Below are 26,580 nucleotides of genomic sequence, written 5' to 3' on the forward strand. Positions count from 1 at the left end.
TTACTGCAGAAAGTAAGTAAATGTAGGAAAGCAACTATTTGTCTCACAGCCATAATGTGGTTTCTGCCTGTTGTCCATAGGAACATATTATAAACATTAATTATTCAAATCAGTAAGGAACTTGGTGCTGTTTAGGGCCAAGAAAAAAAAATGTTCTATAGTTTTTCTTTTGTAAATAACTGTGTTCTTTAATAAGCTGAATGCCTTCTCCCCTGGTTTAATACTTACAGACATATTTCTCATCTAAATTATTGTCTGTGCGCTTCTTTTTTGACCTGATTAAATTAGAAAAAGAAATTAAATACTCCTAGTGAAATGCTAGCTCAACTGAAGTCAAAGGCAAAATCATTACTGATTGAAGTAAAACCAGGACAATTTTATTTCTCTGTGCCTAAATAGAGAAATTAAGGTTTGCTTTTTTTATTTTATTTTATTTTTTTAACAACACTATTCTTTCTTTGGAGATGATCCTGCACATAGTGCTCTGATTGACCTGACTAGTTGTATTAGCCAATCCAAATATTTTGAAAGATAAAGAACTATTTCCTGCATTAAGAAAGTAAATATGTTGAAAGGGCAGTATTATATGTGAAAGAAGATGAAGGAATAATTTCAGAAAAGACTTGAGAGACTGCAAGACAAATTCAGGTTTTCAGGATTGTCCCAAGCGAGAAATATGTTGGAGGTCTTTCTAGTGGATACACATCCACGTCTAGATGCGGCATTTCTTTGCACTTGTACTCTTGAAAATGAAGGCAAATTGTATGGCCCTAGAACATCTCACCCAGAATTTCATACCAGAGAAATGGCTTGCAGGACCAGGTCAAAAGACAGAAGGCTGACACTGCAGCCCACTGAAACTGGTGAACATTCTCTCTCCAATTCAGTGGGCTTTGAGCCAGGACCTGAATGAACACGGAGATTAAATTACTCTCTTGTCTCTAAAGTAACCATAACCTTCAGAATGAGACAGAATATGTAGGACAGCCAAGCCGCTCGGTGCTTTGGACTTCATTCTTCAGAGCTGCTAATCCAAGCACCTGGCACATGCATTAAATTGACTTAAAAATATTTCTTCCTCCTTCACCCAAATACAGGACACAAATTATACTACTGGAATTTCCAGAAGCTCTAACACTATAGTAGACTTTATTCAGTTATTCTGCAATGTTGAACAATTCTTCTGCGCTTCTCACTTGACATAGACTTATCTCGACACATACCTATATACAGATCCTTGTCTTGCCTTCAGATAACCAGTACTTTCATATTTATTTAAGTCACTCAAGCCTATACGAAGCAACTCTCCATGCTAACAATTTCTAGCAAAGACAGTTGTAATAATTTTTGGTTTAATACTCCTCTACAGTAAAATATTTTTCAGAAGTAGTTTTTATGTTATGAGTTTGTACTTTGTATGTTTTTTTTCTTTTGATAGCTTTGGACCAAAAAATGTAGTGCCTGAAACATCTAAGTGTACAGATTATTTTGCCAGCTTTCCCTGTAATATCTAGAAAAACGAATCTACTGCAATCATTGAATTCATGGCTTGCATGTTACTGTAAGAGTATTCCCCTCTACAAATTGATTTACCCATAACAAATGATATCAAATACATTCAATTCCAATTTAAACTAATATGATTCATATTAGAAATAACAGTTTTCCAGCTGCACTCATTTCTGGCTCAAGTGTGCTACTGTTTTTGGAAACGGGATTGTGAGCAAGCATCCTTTGAAATTTCTGGCATTTGCTACTGCTAGGAACAGAGGGCTAGACTGAAGGTCTCATATAGCTTGACAAAAATCAGTATTATTTTCCAGTTTGCCCTCTTTTCAAATTGGACTTTAACAGAGGATAAAAATACTGTCAATAATTATTTCACTGCTAGAAAATAAAAGTCAGACTTGCTTCCCTTTTTCACTTCAATGTAGATTTCTGAATCTGAACAGATGCACAATGTTTTGAATTTGTGAGACTGCTGCATATAGCAAACAAGTAACAAGGGAAAGAACAAGCTAAGAAACGGTTACCCAGCTGCAAGTATACACAGCCACTTGGAGAGATGTGGTAACTATCTATTTATCAACTTATGAATCCTTATTTCACTATTTTTCTTGAGGAATTTGGACTTACCTGAGACTTAATGATCAAGTAACTTGCTGTTGTCATATGCATCTTGATCCCACTACTGAAATGTAATAGAGAACAATTTGTAACAAAATTTTTTTGGGAACAATTATCTAGCAAAATAACAAAATGTTGTCCAATATCCTAAAATTAGTGAAATAAAAATGCAACATCAGGAAAGCTGAAAGCACTGATTACTATTCTATCTTGAAACATAAACATGTACAGGCGTATGATTGCTGTTTAATTAATAGAGGATAATTAACTGTACCAAACAAATAGATATCACATCACAACAAGGAGTCATGCATGTAATGTTAGTAGGGACAGTTAAGATAAGTTTAGAAAGCAACCAAGTTGGCAACTTAGAGGTAAGTATTTTTCATCTGCAAAGATACTTGCATAATTACTGCTTGGGTTGCAGCCACAAGTGTTAGACAGTACCTCTCATTTTCTTTTCTGGCTGTCCAGCAGAGTATTTTTTGACTTTATAAGAAAATGTGAGCTACAGAAAAGGAAGTCAAATGGACACTGTAAAGCACATGAATGGGACTGTGTGCCTTTTATGTGCCTGCTAGCACATTTGATATAAAATGCTGCTGTAGTAAGGCTCTAAATTTCAGACTTAAAGAAGCTACTGCCTTTTTTTTTTTCTTTTTAAGGTGCCTTGTTTCTTGTGTACAAGGCTACACTGACAAAATGTAACTACATTAGCTGAAGTAACTTTCTGCCTCATTGTGTCAAAACTTTTCTTAATAATCAAACCCTTGGACAGATATGTTTTTTGTGAATCTGGCTGGAGCCAATTAAGAAGTTAGAGCTGCCACTGTTTGTTACCAACTATTAGAAATAAATTATCTGCCCAGGAGTGCTTTCTACATTCAGCAATGTTCTGAGTGAATCCAATTCTGCTATTTAACCTGTGTCAGAGCACTAACATGATACTAAATACACAGTAACCAGTGGTTCAAAATACTAATTTTAAACCACTGCTTTTGTTGTGACAGACCCAAACTGATCAGCTCTCCACATCAGAATTTCCCACTAAAACAGTAGCGTTAGATGACTATACGACTTAGAGTGCTCAGATCTTTTACAAATAACATCCAGATCCTAAGATCTTTTTGCTCCATTGTATTATAACAGCAAAAGATGAAAACTGGAGAACTCAGAAGTATGGTTGTGTCCTGAACCTATTAAAACTGTCTAATTTCAACATATTTCCAGAATGGACTGTTGAATTCTGGTGAAATCTGGAGCTTTTTGATTAAATTTCCTTGATTTCCTCATTTGGATCTGTCTGAAACAGAAAAATAGTCTTTTAATGGGCTATTAGACTTTTTGGTCTTAGCAAAACTAAAAAAATAAGTAATGCATAACATCAGTGAAAAAACAATTGTACAGAACTCAGATTCAGTTCAGAACACTTCTAAAAATGTCCAAAGGGTTTTGTTGTGGTTGTTGTTTATTTGTTTCTTTTTAGAAGAGAAAAATAACAGGGAAGACCATGTTTTGGAAACATTTTTTCCAATGACTAATTTCCAAAGGCCTTTCTCTTCAGCTTCTGAAGAATTTTGCTATTAAATAACATTTCATTACAAAAAACCTCTCACTTCAAGCAGGCTGCATTCTCCAGTTTCTTTTACTGCTTTCTTTCAGTATCTTTGAACATTTGTTTTTTCTCTGTACCATTTTTGCCTGTGCAAAGCTGATCCGTGCAGGATTGCAGTGTCTTATCAGCACAGCATGCATTTGTTTATGAGATCCTTCACCAGGTATAAATCTAAGTGCTGAACACACCTTACTCCCAACTGCTTTCCTCAAGCAACTTCTATACTTTTTATTAATTCCTGGGCCTACACTGTTGACATGACACCAACCAACAGGCCTGTAGGGCCAAGGGCACTAACAGGCCCTGACCAGCCCCACCTGGGTCCTCACCACCCGGGGCACCATTTAAGCTCAGCCCTGAGGCTGCACTTCCTGCTGGGCTGTGCTGACCCTCAGCCTGGTCATGCTGCCACATGGCTGCTGCATCGCCCAGCTCTGTCCTCCAAGTTGTCCATGGTGGCCTTTTGGTAAGACAAGCATTGCTTATGATTTTTGTCTTTTTTTTTTCCTTTGTGGCTCCATTTTGCAGCTGGGGTTCCTCTACCTTTCCTCTCAGGACAGAGCTAAGGACACCTGTTAAAGTTGCTTGGAAAGTAGAAGCTGAAACAGGATTTTGGCTCTCAAGGTCACCCTTTGTGCCATCCCCAGCATGGTGCTGGGTTGGTCACAGGTTGTACGGTGGCTTCAGAGCTGTCAGGTAAAAAGGAAACTGCATTTCTGTGTGCTGTGCCTGCTTGATGCCGCAGGAACTCCATGGGGCTGCTGGCCTCGTGCTGTCCCATGCAACACGCTATAATACAAATGGGCAGCAGAACCGTGATAAGAAAAGCTCATTTAAGCTCCTCTTTCTACTTCCAACTTTCATTCATATGCTATGATCCTGGTTGTGGAAACATTTATGCATGTTTTTAAATTCCTTATCCCTTGTGACACTGCTGAAGTATTTAAATGGAATTATTTGCGGTACTGAACTTAACTGGAGGCATAAACCAATAAAAATCAGAGTTTAGGGAGTGATTTATACCAATTCTCCTTCTAAAAGACTTCAAAATTTTTCAGGTGTGTTAGTAGAATGCTAGTGAAATAGCTGCTGAATTTTGTCTTGTTTCTTGTCAATTGCTTGTGTTTGCTTAGGAATTAACATTAAAATGAATGGAAGCAGTTGCATTAGTGGTCAAGAGTACAAATGGTCAAAGGATGAAACTATCAACTGAATATTTTGCAAATATGTCACTGTCATATATGAAGTACATTCTGCACATATGGTACTATTTTGCTGACTGACATGGAATGAAAAGGCCTACTTTCAGTGTTTCAGGTTATAACAGATGTTATTTCATCTATGCTTCCAAATTATGATACTTAATATTCAGAACAACTTGAAAGTAGCTATATGAGAGACAGATAGCAATAATGCATGCCCAGATTTTGGGGTTTGCTGTCAATGTACAAATAAAAAGCACTGGGTTTTTTAGTTTGAGCCATAAAGAGGATAAGCCTGGGCAGTGTTTAGAAAGCTGTGGAAAAAAAGTTGTTTCCAACTCAAGCCAGAATTTCTAGTGTTTTTTTTTTTTTTTTTTTTTTTTTTTTTTTTATTCTGATTTCCTTTCTCACAGGTGAATGTGGTTTCATGCTCTTTCCCTTTAGGTAAAACATTCAAGTAGCCCAAAGCTTGAAGAGTAAGGGGAAGCAGAGTCCAACAATGCTCTCACAACTGTGCTAGCAGCATTTAAAACCCAGTTCCAGCCTCTGCATGCAGTTCCACATGGTCACCTCAGTAGGATAATAGTTTGCTCAGAGCATAAATCCCCTTGTGTGGTGACTGTCAATTGACTCCAACTGTAAAATGCAGTGAGAGCAAACGCGGTGGTGGGAACACATGCCGGTATCCGCATCGCTGCTCCCCGGCTCGGCACGGATGCTGACATGTGTCAGAACGGAGGCTGCCATCTCCTCTCTGCCTAATAGGGGAGTATGTCCTGGGGTGGTTCTTTGCCTGTAGTGCTAATAGCAATCCTGTTCAGAGAGGTTTCTTTTCAGATCCTTCAGAAAGCTCTTGTTATTCTCCCTCTCTCCTAACACTGTTTAGATAACTGACCAGTTACTAATGACAGCAGGCAGAATACTTGTACAGGCATATAAGATGTCATTTTGTAATATTTTGTTTGCACTGTGCCATGAACAAATGAAATTCAGAATGTGGTTTGAATTCTCTGCAGACTTAGTCTGACCCTAATCCAAGGTAAACTTTTATTATTTAATATAAAAATGGAAAATAGCAATTGGAGACTGAACAGGTAAATATCTGTCTTCCCCAGAAGGAATTGCTACACACTGTACACTGAAATGCTAACAGTGGTATGTAAGAAACGGGTTCATGGGCTCAGCTCCTTGGCAGATAGTGGTGTTCAATGTGCAAATTCTGTTGTGGTGAATGCCAGCCAACTGCGACCTTGCACGTACCAGTGCCACTGCTTTAATCAAGTTAGGCAATGATTACACTTGAACAACTTCCAAGACAAGCAAGACCTATAGACTCCGAAATGCAGAGTCTCTATGACCCTGATTTGTGTGCCCTGATTTTGCACTACATCTTGTTTAAAAGGAAATGGGATCACAGGTGAGTGTTTACCATTGCACACATGGAGCAAATGATTGGGATGAGTCAATGTTATTTGCAGCAACCATCAAGTTCAGCAGCCTGTCAAAGGGAGAGCAACAAGTGTTAACCAGCTGTCTGGGTGTTGAGCAAGGAGTCGTGGCTGAATTCCCACTGATCCTGGGGAACCCTTCCTGCATGTCGGCATTTCTGTGCTACCCCGCAGTACATGTATTATTAATTTGGCATTAGTGAAAGTAAAAACAGTATACAGCACTGTGAAATAGGAATCCAAAGTCTTCAAATGAATCCAAAGTCTTCAAAATGCTTAGTATGGTAACAAATGTAACAGAGATGTAAAATTGTTATTTGACTATTATATGGTTTGTTTTGTGTGCATTATTGTTGCACTACCATTTTCTAACTGACTTATTTACATGACCGGAATACTCACTATGTAGACTGCGCTAAATAAGGGTGGTAGGCTGGTACACAGGTATGACGTGTACTCTAACCACCTATCTAACAGCATCTTCTTTCCTCACAGACTTTGTGTTGCAGCTCTGAATCTTGAAACATTCTTTTTTCTTCTACCTTTGCCTGTAACTGTATCACTGCAGTGAAGTTTTGCCCGAATTCACACTGGAATTGTGAACAGGATCAAAGTCTGTAGTGTAATTAAACCCATCCCACTCAAAATAATTCAATCACTTTTCTGAAAGCTACTTCGTATATACACAAAATGAGTTTGCTTATATGTACTAATGTCATCTGTTTCCCATTATCTATGCTTTGAGACCTATATATGAGGAAACATTAAGTAAAACATTTTTATTAGACACTTTAAAACTACATGAGAAAATTGAGAAAGTATTCAACAAGTAGGGCAGTAGGTTAAGTGAACTAGCTGTACCCAAGGCAGTACTTGCACCTTAGATCATATGGTGTGACAGCAAGGCTGCACAATTTCAGATTTCTCCAACAATGACTGCATCCAGCTGTGTGGTAATAAGTTAAGCTTTGACTTGTAGCCAAAGAAGACAGATTCATTCTGGAGCCTAAACCTTGGGCCCAGTGCCTGTGAGCTATTCTGTCTGAAGGTTTGCTTTCTCCAGAAGGCTTTCTGAACACACTGTTGATCTCTCTATCTGCAAAATGACTGTGCAAATGTGTGCTAGTATTCTTGCAAAAATGCTGCTGCATGTTTGCAGTTAAAATAGTAGTGTTGGCATGGTGTGCCGCATGGACTGCTAAACCCATTTTTCAGCCCCATTCCACAATTTGGGCTTTCTGGATTTACTGAATCATAATGTTCCTCACATTCTTATGTAGTTTCTCAATGTTGTGGGTCTTTGGAGCAACCATAAAGGCTTCATGCTTCTTATGGATGCTTCACAGTCCTATAAATACGGTTAGATGCAAATTTTTCTGTGTTCTACGAGGACTTCTCATTTAAAATGCCAGTAGAGTTTTTGGGTGTAGCAAAATTACCATGGCTTTCTATACTCTAACGTAGTACTCTTTTTCTGTACTCTAATTTTCAGAAATATTTATCTTGTATTGGTATGGGGAAAAAAAGTCCAATTTGCCCAAGCCAGGCCAAATTGCAGGAAGCCAAAGCGTAAGAAAATGAGACATCATAGTGGGGAATGTGGGCAAGTAGAATGTGGCACCATAATCTGTACTTATCATTGATCAGTTGAATAATCACAGCTTCAAGTGACATTGTAGAACTTTATCTGATTATCAGCAACAACATGTTTACAAGTAAGAATTATGATAAAAAAGAAAATTAAGACTAGTAAAACTGTTTTAACAAATATACCAGCACACTGGCAAGTAAGCTATTGCTCCTTGTGGTTTTGTACTTTATACTTCCTCCTCTAAAATACAGCCAAATGCCTTTTGTAATAAAACAAATAGTGTTTGAAACTGATTTCTTGCTGATTAGTATCTCTAGAGTTCTCTGTTCAGTGGCTACCTATGAGTAAGCACTGTCAATACCATTTGTTTTCTTTGCAAAGAGTAAAGCTTTCTCTCTTCTGTTTTGGTCCAGCTGTGCATGTAAAATAGCAATAACAACATTATCACCAACTTAAAGCATTCAGGGTTTAATTAATCCTGTTTCAAAAGGTCTAATCCTGTAAAGTACCAGATAAATTTCTGGGGGAGCCAAAGCTACTCAATACTTTTTTTTTTTTTTTAAAGCAGGATAGGAGATATATTACATTTTCATCTAATATCTGGCCAGCATTTTATTTTCATAAAAACTTTGCTTTATTATTTTAAGTCTTTCTTTGGAATCAAAATAAGATGGTGGCTGTCTTCTGTTTTAAATGAAAATTTAATAGGGAATTTGAATTTAAAGGAAAATAGAGCTTCCATCTCTGTTAGTCTTCAGTCAGTAGCATAATACTACGACTAACTGTGGTGGCATAGGAAGGCTTTAATAGCAGTCATTTCTTATAACTGAAGGAGTACATCTGAGCACACAACTACTCTTCATTAGCACCTTTATAATAATTTCAGTGCCTGCAGGTCAGCATATTTTACATTGCCGCATTAGAAGTGATGGACTCATCTTGAAGACAATGATCTGCAGCTGTACAAAAATTAAAATTAAAGAAAATCAGTTACTTATCAGCTTGCTGTAAATAGGCAACACAACACAGTTGACTTGGAGGAAAAAAAAACCCTTACCATTTCTTCACGTGTAAGAAATAAGGCGCCTCTGCCACTAGAGGGTGAGACAACTACAAACCAAATACTGAAGTCTTAGTCATTCCTACTGCAAATTAACATGCAGACAGGACCTTGGTGATTCATATTTAGGAGAGAAAGATGCATATCATGGCGAGAATAGGTACTTGTATGCTTAAAGCAAGAGCTGCAAAGAAACATGGGAACAATCTGTGATAATGAACAACAGTGGAACAAAAACCACTAGCTAGGCAATAGATTCTGGGGCCTTGGGAGCCACAGTTACAAAAATTAAAGTTCTGATCTTGAACCAAGCACTGAATCAAACTGTTCTGCTTCAAGGAAGAACTACTTCTGGCCTAAAACATCACCCTGAAAAAAAAGTACAGCTTTCTGCTTGCCTTTGATCTATACAACCTATACTGAAGATTCTCTTAGTCTCTTTCTTTTAGTTCTTTGGCTTTTCTAGGATTTCTTTCCTTTTATTACAAGATGGCCTGATGCAATTGCCCTGACATACATTTCAAAACCATAAATTTATTGTTTTGTCTGGTTATGTGTCTTGTCCTGGCAGAAAGCACTAATTCCTACTAACGTGTCAAATGTTTCTTGACTAAATGTTTTACAAATATGTCATGTTTTGATGCTTGCAGACTCTCTTAGAAGACCCTTTTCTCTGAAGACTTCCCTAACTCACAAAGAAAATATGCCATTCACATTTCAATTCATAAAAGCTACTCTTAAATCAAAGATTTAACAAATCAATATGCTATTTCTTTAGGAACAACCTTTTCTGATTTAAAACAAAATACAAGTCCCACAGGGTAGTGTAACATCAAGAAATTTTCTCTTTTGCTCTTACAAAGGTCTCTGAAGAGTTCTGTCTTTAAATATGTTTTTACAATGCCGGCTGCCTTGTTACTCTGTTGTTGCTTCAACAATCTGAAGGTCCAAATACAAGTTCCCTTTTTTCCTGAAGAAAGGTTTTGATACCAAGTTTGTTAAAAATACTACAAAGGGCATGTCTGAGGTCAGGAGAAACAAAATTGTGTCACTAAGTGGTAGTAAAAGAAAAGGCAAAAGAGAAGGAAATGTTAAGTATTATAGAAGAAAATATGAAGCATCACAGGCAGTTCTAAAATATTGCCTAGGAGACCTTAGTAATTTACTCAACTTATTTCAAATGAAAGAGGACAACTGTGGCAAGAATTAGAGTGAAATGTTGAGATTCTAATCTAGTTAGGAAGGGGCAGCATAGCTCTTTGTTCAGGGAATTACAATTTTGTGCTACAGAATAATCAGAATTCTGATGGAAGCTTTTTGTGTTTATCAACAGCATTTAAATTTTAGGGAAATTAACTGTTGAGTCTGAAGTTACATGTAGGATTTTGCATTTTCTAGCCTGAAGACTTTTCACGCTCAGGCTTAGCTGCATGCCCAGATTTTGTTGGCTGAATACTTAAAGCATAAAACCACTCCTTATTGAACCATGTTGAAATAAATAGAGTTTAAGAACATATTAAGCTAAATGTTAAATAGACTAAATGTTAAATAGAAACTCACTCTGCTGTTTATGTTGGTTTACTTATGGTTCTTGTATAATATTTGCGTAACTTCGGAGAGGCTATAGAATGATTTTCACTTTTTTTTAAAGAGGTATTATTGGAGCAATAAATGCTTGCTATTCTTTATTTTTTGAGGATTTTAGTTGAAAGGAAACAAATGATGACATTCTCTTGTGCTGACATTAAAAATCTCTGGCCCCTTTCTATGAGTTCTTTTCTTTTAGTGTCCTAAATACCATAGAAGTAATAGAGCGTTTACAGTTGGAGGCAATGATTGCTTCCTTCATTTCAGAAGAAGAGATTTTGAACTCTGTCAGATAATTTTAACCCCCAAACCTACCCAAAAGCTTGACTGGGAAGGACAAATGAAATCACACAGAACATTCAGAATATTGTTTTGCTACTATGAATATCATATGAAAAGTATGAAGTGCAAAAATAATTTTTATTACATTAGCACATTTAGCACAGTTCCTTGTTCTACATAGTCTTAAGTATCTTTCTGCTTAGAGATTTTTACAGGATTTGCAGCTGTCCAAATGTCTATATTTGCAAGAATACATCCCTAACCATTTTTTTCCAGGACAATAGAACATAGCTGTTATAGTTGGGGAAACTGGAAATTTGTCCAGCTTTTATTCCCTGCTGTTAAGCAGCAATACTAGATGTTAGCTGCCTACTAGTTTCTAAGTCTCAGACCTAGACCCAATGCCAAATTAAATGACTAATCTTACTATTAAATTCAATTCCACTCACCATCAGTCTCCAGCTGCTGTTAGTAGAAAGTCCCTTTCAGGTGAGGTGCAAGAACTAAGGTTTGATTCTAAGAGCAAAACATGAGGTAAAAATCCTGGACCTTGTTTCAGTTTGTAAGGCATTGCTGCAATCTCTCACTAGAATCAAAGTGCCAGAGGCTGAAAACCACATCTGTATGACACCTGAAAATGGTGTGAGGAGAGGCCTGGTGCTGGGTACTTGATTAATAGGAAGACAGTAGTAAAATTCTTGGAAACCTCTATGTTAGCTGAAAGACCTATGCAAGAGAGAATCCAGGTGTGGCTTGTTCATGTCTCATGGTGTAATCTGGGTATTTGTGCTCCACCATTGTGCTGCTCACATGTGCCTGCTCGTACCTGAACAGCCTTATTCCATTGCTGTCACACAGCTCATGTCACCCAGGGAAGCCATGGAGGGGCTCTGACAGAGGGCATGATCTCCCCAAGCCCAGACCTGGCTCTGGGAACACTCACCTTTTCAGCGTGGTGTGTATGGTGGAATCATAACCTTCTGCATTTTCTCCAGCTTTCTTCAGACTAGAACCTAAATTAAAGCTGTTTATAAGTTTCATTGCAGCACTTTTGCAGGCTAGCTAAGAGAGAAAACAACCATGTAAGCACCATTTTCCTTTCACTCAATGCTGTTCCCTATGTAGAGCAGTTCCTCAGGCTCTCTTGCAACAAGAGCTCTTGTTGCTTTGGTGCTATTTCACTGCTCTGGGATTTGGGGAAATTTTCTTACCCTGTCTGAGCTCCTTCTCTTCTCTCTGTAGGACTTGGCCATCAGCTTTAGCTGATCTGACATTCCTTCCCCCAGAAACAGGAATGGGAATGGCAGGTGGCAGCACAGTGACCATCAATTGTTTGTTTCAAATGTGGCTGTCAGATAAAAGCTTAAAATGTTATTTTGCAAACAGCACCTCCAGACAGGCTCCTACAGGACTGAGCAAACAACCAGAAAGAACCCCCCACAATCCCCTTCCTAAGACCTTGAAACTAAGGATGATTTTATTTTACTTGTACGTTTTGGAGTTTGACAGTTTTTTTAGGCCTGAAGAATTTGGTGATAAACATTTAAATTCATCATTCTAACAGTTTTCAACTTTCAAAGTAAATTATTTGTTTTAAAGGTTGAACTTGTCACATGATAATAGCATCTAACCAGCAGCTATGAAATGTCTAAGGAATCAGGGGAGATAGAGAAATCTCAGCAAGCAAAAGATAATGGCTGGGACAGCAGAGCACAACCAGTGAAAACAGACAAGATCAGGGGAGGAACTCCAAAACCTTAGTTTTCACTTCACTGTATATTTTTGGATCATGTCATAACGTCACAAAGATCATGTCTGCCGTATAAACTCAATCTGAAAAGGTGTTTTAGTCAGACTTTGACTTGTGGAAGTGCCAGAAGGAAAGAGATGCTTAGACAATGGACCGAATTCTGACCATGGTTGCACATGATGAATTGGTAACAGGAAATTTAAGATCTGTTTTTACCCATTTGTTTTTTTGTGGTATGACACTAAAGCCCAACACACTTTTAACATTTTTTTCCCAGCCGGATTCAGCTCCAGGCAGATGAAAGGTTTAAATAAGATAGTTTAGTAGGAGGAAAGCTTCTGGATAGAAAACCTCCTACTGTGAATCTCCCACCATTTTTGTGGGAAAAGCATTATTTTTAAATTTAAATAAATCTGTCAACTATTGACAATGAGATTTCAAGACAAATACATGTAATGTTCAAAATGCATCCCCTTTAGATTGTACACTAAGACAAAACACAACTGCTTTGTACATATTTTGAAATATTCATGTAAGGAGCTGGTTTTATAATGTGCTGTACCTTGGAGAATCATCTGCTGTGCAAGCTGAACTCAAGCTTTAAAAACGTTACTGCTGCGAACTTTCAAGTTTTATTTCTACTTTTTCCTCACTTTGTGGGGGAAAAATCCTAAAATTCTTCATTATGTTGTAAGACACTGCAGTGTAAGTAGAAAGTGTATTCCTACAGTACAGACTAAAAGATCAAGTTGTACTAGCTTTGACACATGACGTATGTTTAATGTCTGAGGTCTATTGTTACAGAATATACAGAATACTAAGGTCTCTGCACCAATATTATTGAAGTTCATAATAACATGTAGCATCACAATGTTAATATAACTAGTGAAACTATATATTAAATACTGTGTACCCTATCATATACTTTATATAACCCATTCAATTCAAAATAATAACTGAATTATTTAAGTATTTCTCAGGCTTTGCTGGAAACAGACTACACCTAATTAGGACAGTGGATGAAACGTTGTTTACTAATGATATATTGTTGGTACATTTGGATAACTCTTGTACTCTTATTGCATATGAATGAAGATATAAAACCTTTAGGAATATGGATAAACAGGCTGAAAATACCACATACATAGGCATAGTAGAAACATTGAGGGGACATAGAGATTAGAATGAAGCCCTATCTACACGTGAAGCAGTGCTGATGAATTTAACAATAACAATTTTTGTCCGTATTTTGAGATAATCCTGTGAAATGTTCCATATAAGCACTATCTAGGCTCAGATCTAGGCTCAGAAATTAGGCTCAGATCTCACAAAGAAAACTGAATTCTTCTAACAGCTGTATTGGCTATTTACTTATAAATGCCTTCATACTAACCTAAGGTTCACTTGCTAATAAATGGGAGAAATGTAAATGCAGTAACCTGTGCTGGTGCCAGGGGCTTGGAAAAGTAACCACTGATCCAAAGGTGCTTCCTGAAGCCTGTTACTGGGAGCTGAACCTTCCCAGTTAGACATGCAGTGTCCATTTCTTGCCCATGCATTTAGCTATAGGCTTTTCAATGTCCACTATGGCTTGATCCTAAAGAACTACAAAACGAGAATATTCCTTACACTGCATGTTTATTTTAAGAAAAGTAATACCTGAAAGTAACACAGCAGTTCCACGCTCTAATCTCTCCATGGGCACTTCTTAACAGGTAGCTTGAGCTTGCAATTAATTTAACAAGGAGCAGAGGCAGTGAATGCTGCTTTCCTGTGAATTTGGCTTGTGACCTGCAATGAAGTACAAATGCTGGTCCAAACTTCTGGAGCACTTATTTCCTGTGTGGATTGCTCTGGATTGCAGCTGATGAGCTGCTCCTGTCTTTCCCACCGAAAATCCTTCTACTCATCAAGCTATTTTTACAGCATTTACATACTATCAACATGATTAAAGACTCTACTTTTCTGCTGGTCATTGGATGCCAAAGTCACTAGGAGAGGACAGGCAGATGACATAAATCTTGCTTCCTTAGAGAACTTGTCTCAGACACTAGAATTCTATTAATCCTTTGTGATTCCTAATGGGTTTTGTAATAACAAACTCTGTCAGATTCTTTATTCTCTATTACCCACTCAGCAAAGAAAAAAACATTGTTTCAGTTACTATTACTATTTAGTAAACACTCCAAGCCCTGTGGGGAAATCAAGAGATGCAGTCCCAGCCCCAGGGACTTTCTGTGCTCAGGTACTGAATGTTGGTGTTCCCTATTTGCTACCAACCAGATGGATGGTAAGGACCGTATCTGACTCCAGCTGTTCTATAGGAGATGGTACTAGATTTTTCTGCAATTTAGCCCTTGGAATTGCCGAACAGCTAAGGCCAGCTCTTGCCTTTATGTGATGATAAAATGATCTATTTTTCCATATGAAGCAATGACCTGTACGTGTCTTGTGCAGGGAAGATAGCAAGGCCCAGGATAATAAGGAGTGGGAGGGAGGGAAGGAGAAGGAAAGAAGGATGGGCAGCAGAACTCTGCTGTCTGTGGCATGACAGAGAAAAGGGCAAAACCTACACACAGTGCTTAAGTCTGTCACTGGAGAAGCAAACTAAGTTTGAGCAGGGTAATGCCAGAAAGCAACTCTGAAGAAAATTTATTTTTTGAATACCCTAATGTATAACTGATTTGATCATTTAAATGAGATGTCTATTGCATGGTATTCGGAAGGAAAGATTTTTCCAAGTCTTTGAAGTGTTCTGTGCCAAATCTTGGCAAAAGTCTTACCTGTGTAAGAGTGTTGTATGAACCCCTTTCCACAGTTCAGAAAATCTTTCGTATATATGTGGTCAAGCTTCTTGAAAAAGGATACCTGCACATAGAGTGATTTGGTGCACAGAACTGCTTATGTGTAGACAAGCTGCAAAATGCACTGTTTCTTTGTGCTTCATGGAGATTGAGAATTACAAATAAAACCTATTAGCAGATCATGAGATCTAGGATCAGTATATTCTTTTCCACATTTACTAACAATTGGGAGAAGCTGAACATAACGATAAAATAGAAACTCAGTTGACTTCATGTTCATGTGTGATTCATTCCATTTGGTAACACTCTTCTACCAAATATAGGCATAGCTGAGTTCTGTGTTTTTGGATGAAATGTGAACTGAGACAAATTTTCATTTCAGTAACATTGAATGTTTTGAAGGAGTCAACATCTGGCAATTAATGGTAGCAAAAACTGAAGGTTTTTTTTAGAGCAGAATAGTTTCATAATAATGAAAATGGAGATAAGATTTTTTTTTTTGGGGGGGAGGGGGAAGTAACTTTCAGGCCTCTGAATGGTTAGACAAAGAAAAGTATCATGAAGATATTTGTAGGTTTCCCTTGTATCAAGTCTTTCAAATAAATGAAGAAGCACAAAAGATCCAATTTAGAATATAAGAAGTGAAATATCTCAGAATAATAGACTATTAGCAGCAGCTTTCTGCTGTGGCATACTGATGTCAAAGTGAATGAATGAAGTATCATACCACATTTCAGGAAAGAATGAAGGATAAAACAAAGGAGTGGTAGTTGGAAATGGCCAATTTAAAAAATAAAGGTAAGAAGGAACAAACTGATACAGCATAAAAATGTACGAAAAACAAGAAAAGAAATCCTGAGGTAGTTTCAGTGCATCTGCAATTTAATAACTAGAAATAATAAGTTTGGTTAGGACTACTTTCCTGTTTTAGGTGTCCTGGAATCCTTTTTTGGGAGGTGTAGACAGAGGTCATGGAAGTCATAACTGAATGGAACAAAATGGGAAGGAATAGTAGTAGAGCAATCACCACTTTTAACTGCTGTGAAGTGTGCCCTGAATCTGTCAGCAGGATTTCTGGTTTTGTTTTTCGGAAGAAAAAGTGTAGTAAAACAGATCAAACCTAACATTTTTTGTCTGGGTCCCCATCATTCACTAGAGGAAATGACAAACTCATTTTATGTGATTTTTATGGCTATCCCTTTCCCCTTTCCTTCATTGCTGTTTTATTCATTAATTGCAATTCTCAGGTTTTGTTCCAAGCTTCTTAAACTGGATTATCACCTTTTCATTCCAATATTCTCTCCTAGTTGCCTATAGTTAGCACCACCTTTTTATAAGGGTAGATTTCATAACATTTCGATCTGCTTTAATATTTCACTAACTGTACTTTATAACACAACTGTAATTATTTTTCCTTCTGAAGAAATTAAATTTTGTTTTCAAGGTCCTGAAAATTTTTAATTTAAATGGCCTAAACATTCATTGAACTCTATTTACAGACCATCTTTCAAAAAAATCAGTTAACTGTAGATAAACCTAAGGTATTTTCAAGTTTCAAAATTAGATTTATAGCAGTTTATACAGGGGGAGTGGTTTGTACAAGGTTGCAAATAGAAATTTGAAAGAAGGGGAACATTTAAATTAAGAATCCCAGTTAAAAAAATTCTAAACAATTTTGCAATTTAGAGCAGTTAAAAAAAAAAAAATCTATGAAGATATTAGGGCAAGAGGCGCAAGAGTGTGAAATGCTTTTTTAGAAGTCACATCCTATAGTGGGTTCAAACAGCTGGTGTGTGCCCATCCCTGGTCAGCCTGGCTCTGCTCCTCGCTTCCTGGCTGCATCATGATGTGCACGTTCAGTGTAACTGAGAGGGAATGTGGCTTCATTAAAGATGCTATTTCGCAGCAACAGCACTAGAAATTTATTTCCTTTGTTAAGGTAAAAATCCATTTTTACTTACGTGATCCAGGCACTACAGTTGCTCAGGATTCACTCCTCCATTGTGTTTCAGGCCTTAACAATGTCAGACTAAATGTTCCCAGCATTTTGGAGCAAATTCCCTCCCTTCCCCCCTCCCTCCTCCCCATCTTCTCCCTTTTCCTTCCCACTTCCCCTCTCCCCCCCCACTGATCACTGACTTGTGATTTGGCTTTTTTAGACTGAAAAAACCCAAACAAACCCATTTACAGTGGTACCAGATAGATTAAATATCTTCAATAAATCATGTGAATGTGATCACTACACCACCATCATTCCTACCATATTTACATGGGGCTTACAGTGAACTCCCAATAGAGGAATTAATGAACAGAAACTTTTATTTTTAAGATTTAACTATTAAGTATGAATGATGCCTAGTTTTAGGACTAAAATTTGGTTTAGAAGATTTGTGTTCATGTTTCAATATAATATTGTAATGATTAAGCCATATCATAGGTTGAACACTAGACTTTGAACTTGGCAGAGCACAATTAAATCCTTACATCAACACTTGTCAGTCATGGTATACATTTTTTTAAGAAAAATACTGCTGTAATCCATGGAAGACAGAGAAGCATTTGTTCAAAGAGAAACTATTAATATACCAGCAATTCCAGAAAATAGCTTTTGAAATAAAATTATACCCAAAGGGAATAGACACATTCATTGGTACCTTATGCTTTGTAAAGCCACAGGAGTTAACTGTCAGAGAATAGCTGCATTACCTGTCATGGCTTAGTGCTTAATTATTATGTCTATTTGATATGAGTTGGAATTATACACAAACAATATTGAGTCTTAACTGCACTTAAACTTGTGAGACAAAATTATATCTTTAGATTATAATGTCAAGAATCTGGTTAAATATGACACAGGCAAAGTAAGAATCATTTTGAAGAATGAATGCACTGAGATTCCCCACTCAAGCCTTTGAGAGCTGCCAGGCACACTTGTACTGCCGTGTACCATCCCTTACTTTGTTAGGGCTCTGTCTTGGTATCATGTCATATTGGCATTTGTTGGGGCTGAATATACGTTTCCTTGCATAGCCATAAGTTTGAGGCTGATTTAATGCTCAGATGTACCCTAATGTATTTTCTGATCATTCAGTGTTGTAAAACCAAATGAACTGCTCCAAATGAGAGACAGGAACTTGATGCAGTGGTGTTGTCTCTCTGATAAGAGTCTAGCAAGACTACCTGGATAATAGTTCATGACTTAGTGTGACATGTTTTTAGTACTAGAGATGCTTAGATTTGGTTTTCTGTTTGCCCTTTCTGATGCTGCTGGATTTTGATCTTAATGTTCCCTCAGAGTATGTCTTTGTTTCTGGTGTATTCCCTAAAAATTAGGGGCTTAGTACATCATTTACTAATTTAATTTTTTGCCTTAAGTCATGAGGTGTGTAATTCAGGTTGTGATTAAAAATAAAGGCAACTTGTTTCCTGAACCTCCTTTTCTGTGAAAAATAGTAAAATAAAGGCAAGCAAAGAAGGCAAAGCAAATTGTCCAGAAGGAAATATTTGAAAACTAATTTTTCAGAACATTGGTACTAACTGCAAGAATAGAAAATAAAAAGTACTTTCTGAAGTCTTTTAAAAATAATTGTCTGGAAGATTTTTGGAAGTGAAAATTAAACTTGGCAGAAGATATGTAAAGCTCAGCTACCTGCTAAAACTTGTCAACTCTTAATTTTACATCTGTTGTTGATCACACTGCAGGACTTGATAATATGTTTATAATCATGTCACTGCAATGGAAGAAGCAGTATTAAATTGTCATGTCTAGTCAAGCAGGGGGCTTGGTCTTTCATGTATATTTGATGACAAACAGTCCTGGTGATGCATGGCTGGTGTCGTGCACTAGTGCCTGTACAGGAAGGACTTGTGTTTAGTTTTGTCATTCTTTGCTGCCTCTGGCATAAGCACCCGTGATCTCTCAAGATACTTTAAACAAAATAGAATTACAATTATACAGACTTTTAACAAAAGAGTAGTTTCATCTGTAATCCTGGCTTTGTCTTAAGGGTTGTCATTTTGTTTTTTGTTTAGCAACTGAATAAGAGAAGCCCTGTTAAAAAGTATCTGGTACTGGCAGATAATTACTCAATGTTCAGGTTAAGTAAAGATTCTGTGCATTATAACATTAATTAGCAAATATATTTCAAGTAACATACAAACTATGTTGCTATCCTGAGGTTCCTTTCTTTTGCATGGTAAAAAATACTCAATTTCATTTAAAATGTATTTTTGTGTTTCGTTTTTAACTACTGGTCCCGTTGCCATTAGTATAGTAAGTGCTACCACACTGCAGTAACAAAACCTGAAAAGATTCTGAAATTCAAGATGAAACTTACTTTAATAAAAAGCTTTGAGTATTTGTTGTTGTTTTTCACCTTGAAGGATAACAAATGTATACACACATTTTGGTTGTGGCCATTGCCATTTGTCCTTACTGAGCTATGCATATTCACACATCGGTTCAATTCATGCTCATGTCATTAGATCCCCAAAGATCTGCCTTGATTCTGTCTCCAGGCTTTCACTCCTAGCAGCAGGTTTGGAGTTAGAAAACTTTTTTCTATGAAGATTTTTCTGCTGTATATGTTACATCTGTAAATATCCTTTAAAACCATTTTTTGTTGAAGAAGTATCAGTCATTTCTGTACGTATATTTTTGAATGTCTTGATACATTATTTTTGAGTTCTTTTCTGTTATTTACTGAAGGGGGTTTTATCCATTTAAAAACAAGAACCACCTGATTAGGAAAATATATAGCTGAAGAGCTGAGCAGTTGAATTAACACAGCTAGGCATTCTTTTGGAGAGTCATCAGAAATGCTCCTGAGACTTCCAAGGTTTTGTTTCTTAGCTTGCTAGCAAATTTTCAATCTCAAGAAGGCATGTGGAGTTCTCATCAGTTTTTAAAGTAAAAACGTTTGTATAGAAATTGCTTTTGGAAAGTGAGATCTGCACAATTAAGAGTGGTGGTAGTTTCCTTTGGCTCCAACTGATGACAATCCTTGATTTAGAGTTGCAGCTTTGCTAAAATATTTGAATGATAATTGTCCTGAATTCACTGTCCCAGGAATAGCCTATATGGGCAAGTAAAGCGAAGCCACCTTTGCAAACTGCTCGGCACTGATAACACTGCTGAGCAAGCTCCCAAAGCCTGAGCATCATGTGCAAATTTCTGATTTGCCATTTTCTTCCCCAGAGGAGCTTCAAGGAAAAGGCAATCACATGTTACTGTATATGTGCAGCAAGATACAGAACTTACCTTTCTGATAATGCCATTTATACAGACTTTCACCCCTTCTGCAGGCTACTCCTGTCCTAGGGCTCCAGGGAAATGTCTCAGATTTGCTTTTCTCCAACTGTCACCGTCCTAGTGGCTTTGTGCTCATCTCTGAGTTAAATGCAGCTTTTCTCCCCTTTTATCTTCCCACCCTTTGCCTTGGATCCTCTGACACCTAACCTGAGAGCTCTGGTTTCCCAGTCTTCTGGGAAACCCCTTCCATTTCTCTCCTTTACTGAGAAATGATTCAGCAGCTGTATTTGCGAGTTCTGAGGATGTGCTTTGGAAGGACCTCGGTTTCCTCCCAGGACATTTCCCCTTGGCAGCAGCAGGCCCGAGCTTCTCTGCCCCTCTCCTGACAGCCCAGAGATGCTCCAGCTGCCCGCAGACCTGGCTGTGGGGAAGGGAAACTTCTATTTCATGTGGTGCAGGCCAGGCTGAGCCAATTGTTGGAGTCTTGACAGCACGTGTGTTTCAAAGTGAGTGTGAATATTTCACAGTAAAATATGGAAAGTGTACTTTGTGGTCTTTTAAAAATATTTCTGGCACAGCAGAACGAGTAAGATGGGAGACAGGCTTTTTTTATGGGATTACTTGGTGCTAGTGCAGCATTTTCTCCTTGCCAAGTTTTTGGTTAAGTTGGAAAGTGTATTTCCTTGATTATGACGAGGCAAGACACTCTTTAAATAGAAAATAAATTTTATCACCATCTGCAGAGCAATCTGATCAATTAAATGAGGAGTTACAAAAAACTTCTGTTGGCCCTTTTTGAATGAGTGGGTTCATATAGGCTTTATAAATCTAGAACCGGATTTTTAAATATACCTCCCTAAAAATTTATCACAAAATTGTTATACAGTGAAAATCTTGGTCAGATTATGTATTCCTTTTTGATGCTTTGTCCTAATTTGGGATATACATATACATGCGAAGTATTTAAATAAGATTTTAAAAATACCAATGGGAATTCACGTTTACAGGAGTCTGCATCTCCCAGTCTTCTGTCTCATGTCAATGATGGTAAATGGCAGTATTATGTATCAACATATAGTAGTCCATTTTGACCATGTAGTCTATACTGTTTGAACTTTTATAATGACTACGCAGTAACCAAATATATGAATCTGAAATCCAAAGTTTACTGGCCTAAATCGTGCTATCAGAAGTGATGGGAAGAGCGTAGCAATGTCGCGGAAAACCAGACTTGTAGAGGCCATGGCCCTGCCAGCACCTGTGGCGCGGTTCAGCTCGGTCTGCTTGGCTGCTCTGCTGCGGGGTGCTGGGCAAACGAGTCAGCCTGTGCACAACTCTGGTACTTGCCTATAAAACAGGATAGGACACTTCAGCTTTCTCTTCTGTTTAGTCTGTTCACGTACAAGAAAACGCCTTTTCTAATGCACATGGTACCCAGCACAATGAAGTAATGGTCTCTTTTCTAGACATATTATAACATGAATACAAACGAATTATTCTGCTGTGTTGCTATGAGACTTAAACCCCATATATCTGTATTCATTTTGAACAGTTTGAGACACTTCAGGTGTTGGCACTCATATACCAGCAATCAAATGTAGCAAAAATCACACTTTATCACCAGAAATCCTGTGTCTTACTGGGGCTTAACAAGTAACTTCATGAATTAAAACAAGAGCTTGTGTATGCCAGCAGTTACAAACATCTGTTTAAACATGTTAGGGATTATTAGGGCAATACCTCAACTTTGTTAACTTGAAGTGTAAGCCAGGTTTGCAGTCCAAAGCAAGCATAAGAACTGTGATGTAGCAAAAAGAAAGGAAAAACCTTGTTCTTGCAGAACAAAGATTAATTGGACATATACAATAAGTACGCACAAGGCTTTAAACTTTCATTCAAATCTATTCCAGCCTCAAAAACACAGCTGTTCAAGCTAACAAAGCATTATAGGTCTAGACCTGCAAATGAGCACATGAATGGTATTAGAAATTAAAACCTGCAGTAAAAGTCTTAGGGCAGAGTTTGCCACATCTGTGCACAGTCAGATCCTATTGAATATCATGCCAAGTTCATAGTTGGACTTTGGTGTTCATTGTACCTGCACTCCAAAACTATGTGATTGAACAACTATCAGCCTTGGGTTGTCCAGCTTCTGATGTAGTGCTGTTCGATTAGGGAAGCTGCGAGACAACCAGTGAGAATGACTGGTTTCTCATGCAGAAAGATACCCGTAAGTGTTCTTTCCTTCTTTTTAGAAAAGATGAGGACAACATACCCATTCTATCATAGGTCTTCTCCAGTACACTTTTATGCCTTAACCATAATTGGAATACCTTTGCCAAAGCTTCTACTTCATCCAGGCAAAATCTCATGGCTGGTGGTGTTATCTTTCTGAAAGTAGTAGATATCTTTCTTTTGAATCTTGTTCTGCCTGGCCTCCTTGATTTTGTGCTTTCTAGGCTCTTTTCATTAATCAGGGAATCTATTCTTCAAGAATTGCTGCTGTGCAGATGACATGCAGATCCATCTTCTCACTCTTTCATCACATACTCATTTCCTCCATCCAAACTGAAGCTTTAGCTATTCTGACATGGTCTTATAGTGGTTTGGATTTTAGTTCACGTGTAAGATGGCTAAAACAAAGCCCTTAGTGTTTTCATCATGTTGTTCCTCCTTTTTCATCACTGTGAACAAAATTAACCTTTGTCATTTATGCAGGAATTATTTTATCAGCATTTCTTTGTGATGCCCCTATCTAAGTGATAGTCAAATCTTGCATATTTTTTTCATAACCGAGATTTCTCTTTATCTATTCATTTGCACAGCTGGAACTTTAAATTACTTGTATCAATATCCCTTTCACTTCTCTCTTGTTTATGTCTACTCAATGTGCTGTTAAATGTTTTTCATTCTCATTTTGTTCTCATGGCTCAATTCTTTAAATCCATCTAACTCCACTTTTTTTTTTTTCCCCCCCTAACACCATATGCAAACTACTTCCATAAATTTCAAGTTCCATCACTGATCAGTCTTTGGGTAGTTCTCAGTTTCAAATAAGATAATGAAATTACTTTCTATGAAAAAGCAGCCTGTCTGTCACAGACTAATATTGCATATAAAGAAATATATGTACTACAATTTTTTAGCAGATTGTTATTCGGAGTCCTGTTTTGGGGAACCTGAGTGTTTTGCTGCACTGCGGTCTTCAAACAGGGTGAGTAGAATAATGTGAAGAATAAATGAGACAATAAAAAATAGGTGTGAGAATGTAGTATTAGATTACCTTGCAGTGAAAAACTGTTTGAATTTAAGAAATTGAAGAGAAATAGTACAAGTAAGTATTTCACACTTCTTAGTGTGTATATATTGTGATGATAGGAGCACAACAACCACACACGTAGAAATAGTAGAAATCTACCATCTACATCCTGAAGTGCCAGGGGAAAGAAAAAAGACAAATCACTGCTGTAGAAATATGCTTAAACACTTTGCCAACAGACAAATTGTGCTGCAGAGCTCTGAAAGTATTCAGTGCATCCTCTGGTTTGAGAAAATTATATTTTACCTTATTCCTGTGTGATAGTATATCTTCAATTTCTTAAATACATCATTTTTCTTCTTAGGAAAAAAATTAAAATTCCTTATGTGCTGGAAGAATGAAGAGCTTACAGAATTGTCTGTTTTCTATATACATTGATTGAGAGGATGAGTATTTGAAAGGACCAGTACCAAGAAGACTTTCAGCAGTGATTGCCAGTTCAAAACTGAAATCAGTGAATATAGGAGCTGTACTGGACTGTAATTCTTCATTGTGGATTTCTATTTATGCTTTTTTGCTAGATAGTATTTTGGAAGAATGTAAGGCAGTTCCAGAAAACTCTATCTATCAACAGCAATTTGGTGGAAGCTGTCAAAGGATCTATATCCTATCTGACCTGCTTTGCAACTCAGTCTGTGTAGTCCTCGCTGCACTCATGAATGTGCTCATTTGTCACAAAAGACTACTTTGCCTTCCTTCTTATTGTTGAAATATTAATATTTACATTTGAAACCAAACCCAGACTTATTCTGATGTTGTATTACAAATGGCATTGCTAAAAAGGACGTTCGCATCTCCTAAAAGAGCGGTTCCAACTTGACGGTTTTTCTAGCTGGAATCAGTATGATGAATACATGACAACTGTGAGAGAATGTGACCAATTTTCCTCAGAAAGACTGGCACATCTGAACAGTTGCTCAAATATGACAACAATAAAAATCCAGATAAAACTTTGTTTTCAATTCTTGAAATGTTCAGTGGTGGTGGTGTTTTTTTCCCAAATATGAACCCCTAAACAACTAAATCCCACCAAATTCTGCATGTAACCAATTTTTTTTTTTTTTTAGATAAAAGTGAATGACCCGTTAGCAGTGGGTGATTAGCTTCCCTAATCTTCAGAACAAAATTAAAACAGTAAGCTTGGTCAGATGAAATAAAATATCAAAAAATTTGTCTGAAAACAGGTCTGTTCTCCAGTGCAAATCTCATTTACCTTCAAGAACTCAGATACTAAAAATAGCATTGAGTCTTGCAAATTGGAAAAGCAGTTATTCTAATACAACCTTCAGAAAACTGAAAGTGTGGTTACTATCTACATAATAGTAGAACTGGGCCAGAAAATACAGAAAACAACTATCTAAATTGTATTTCAGTATCAGGAAAGTGATGTGTTGTCATTTGCTGAATTTACTAGTGGGATGCTGACGACCCTTCTCTGCCTACACCATTCCTGCACAATTCTTCCTCAAACCTCCCCTTAGCTGTGATATCTACAATAAATTTGCCAGTTATTAGTTTGCTGATGCAGTGATATGACAGGCTATCTTGTGGATCAATAATCTGTACATTTTCTTCCAAGCACCTGTATTTTCCTTTTAGGATTTTTTTTTTAATTTGCAGCAAGGGCCATTTTGGGTCTGCACAGTCCCTTGCACGGTGGTCCACAGCAAGTACTTGTAGTTGCTATGGTAACATAATAGCTGTTAGAGAATATTGCAGTCTAAAAAGCAAAATTTAGAAAATGTCATAATAACATAGTGTAGGTTTCCTTTTGTGGTGAGCACTCTTGCATTTTGCTTCTAGTAGCCACCAGGCTGCTTCTGTAGTAATCATGACTTTACCCTTGGGTTTCAAATAGGATGGCACAGGTTGGTGCTGACTGCGTGAATTAACAGTGAACTGATGAAAAATATGGAAAGCAAGACTTTTCTGTGAAGTGTGGATCATGGTATTGAACCTGTTGAAATGGTCAGCAGTGGCTGTCGAATGAAATGGAGCAACAGGTTGTTAATTCTCCTGTTAAATAAAGCGGTAAAAGGAGAGACTTGCAGGAAAGGAACCAGAGCAAGAAAGGAATAAAAGCAGGAAATTCCTCTTTGTATCAACAAATGTGCATTTTTTTGGTTGCTTTTATCATCCATGGAGCTCTTCGCCTCTGCTCCCCTGCAGATCAATTGCGTATTTCACACTTTGCTGTGTCCCGCTCAGGAAGTCATCTGCAATGTTTGCAAATGCGTTTCATATGTTGTCACCTACCTGCATAATTTCTGACCTTGTAAACTACTAAGAATATTTTAAGGGTCAGTCTCAGAATAGAGGCAGGCTACTGACATATATTCCCACATACTATGGTGCTGGGAGGAAGACACTTCATAGAGAAGACTTTAAAATGGATATAATAAGGAAGATGCAGAGGAAAACATGGTACATATTTACATTGTAACTCCAACAACAGAGAAAAATTGAAAACAAAACAGAAAGCATGTTATCAATATATCTTTAAGTTGAAATACTGAACGCTTTCGCAGTAAGAGCAGACTGTCG

The 26,580-nt window shown here is 37.4% G+C and overlaps 1 long non-coding RNA gene across 1 annotated transcript; it reads left to right on the forward strand.

Annotated features, from left to right (window-relative positions):
* Positions 1-3,994: 3,994 nt before the first annotated feature.
* On the forward strand, positions 3,995-25,723 carry LOC135580116 (uncharacterized). Its single transcript, XR_010474316.1, has 3 exons — positions 3,995-4,208; positions 23,864-23,931; positions 24,341-25,723. It is a non-coding gene; the product is annotated as an uncharacterized LOC135580116 (long non-coding RNA).
* Positions 25,724-26,580: the final 857 nt, after the last annotated feature.

The sequence above is a fragment of the Columba livia genome, chromosome 8 (genome assembly GCF_036013475.1).
Source record: "Columba livia isolate bColLiv1 breed racing homer chromosome 8, bColLiv1.pat.W.v2, whole genome shotgun sequence".
In the NCBI taxonomy this organism is placed as follows: domain Eukaryota; kingdom Metazoa; phylum Chordata; class Aves; order Columbiformes; family Columbidae; genus Columba; species Columba livia.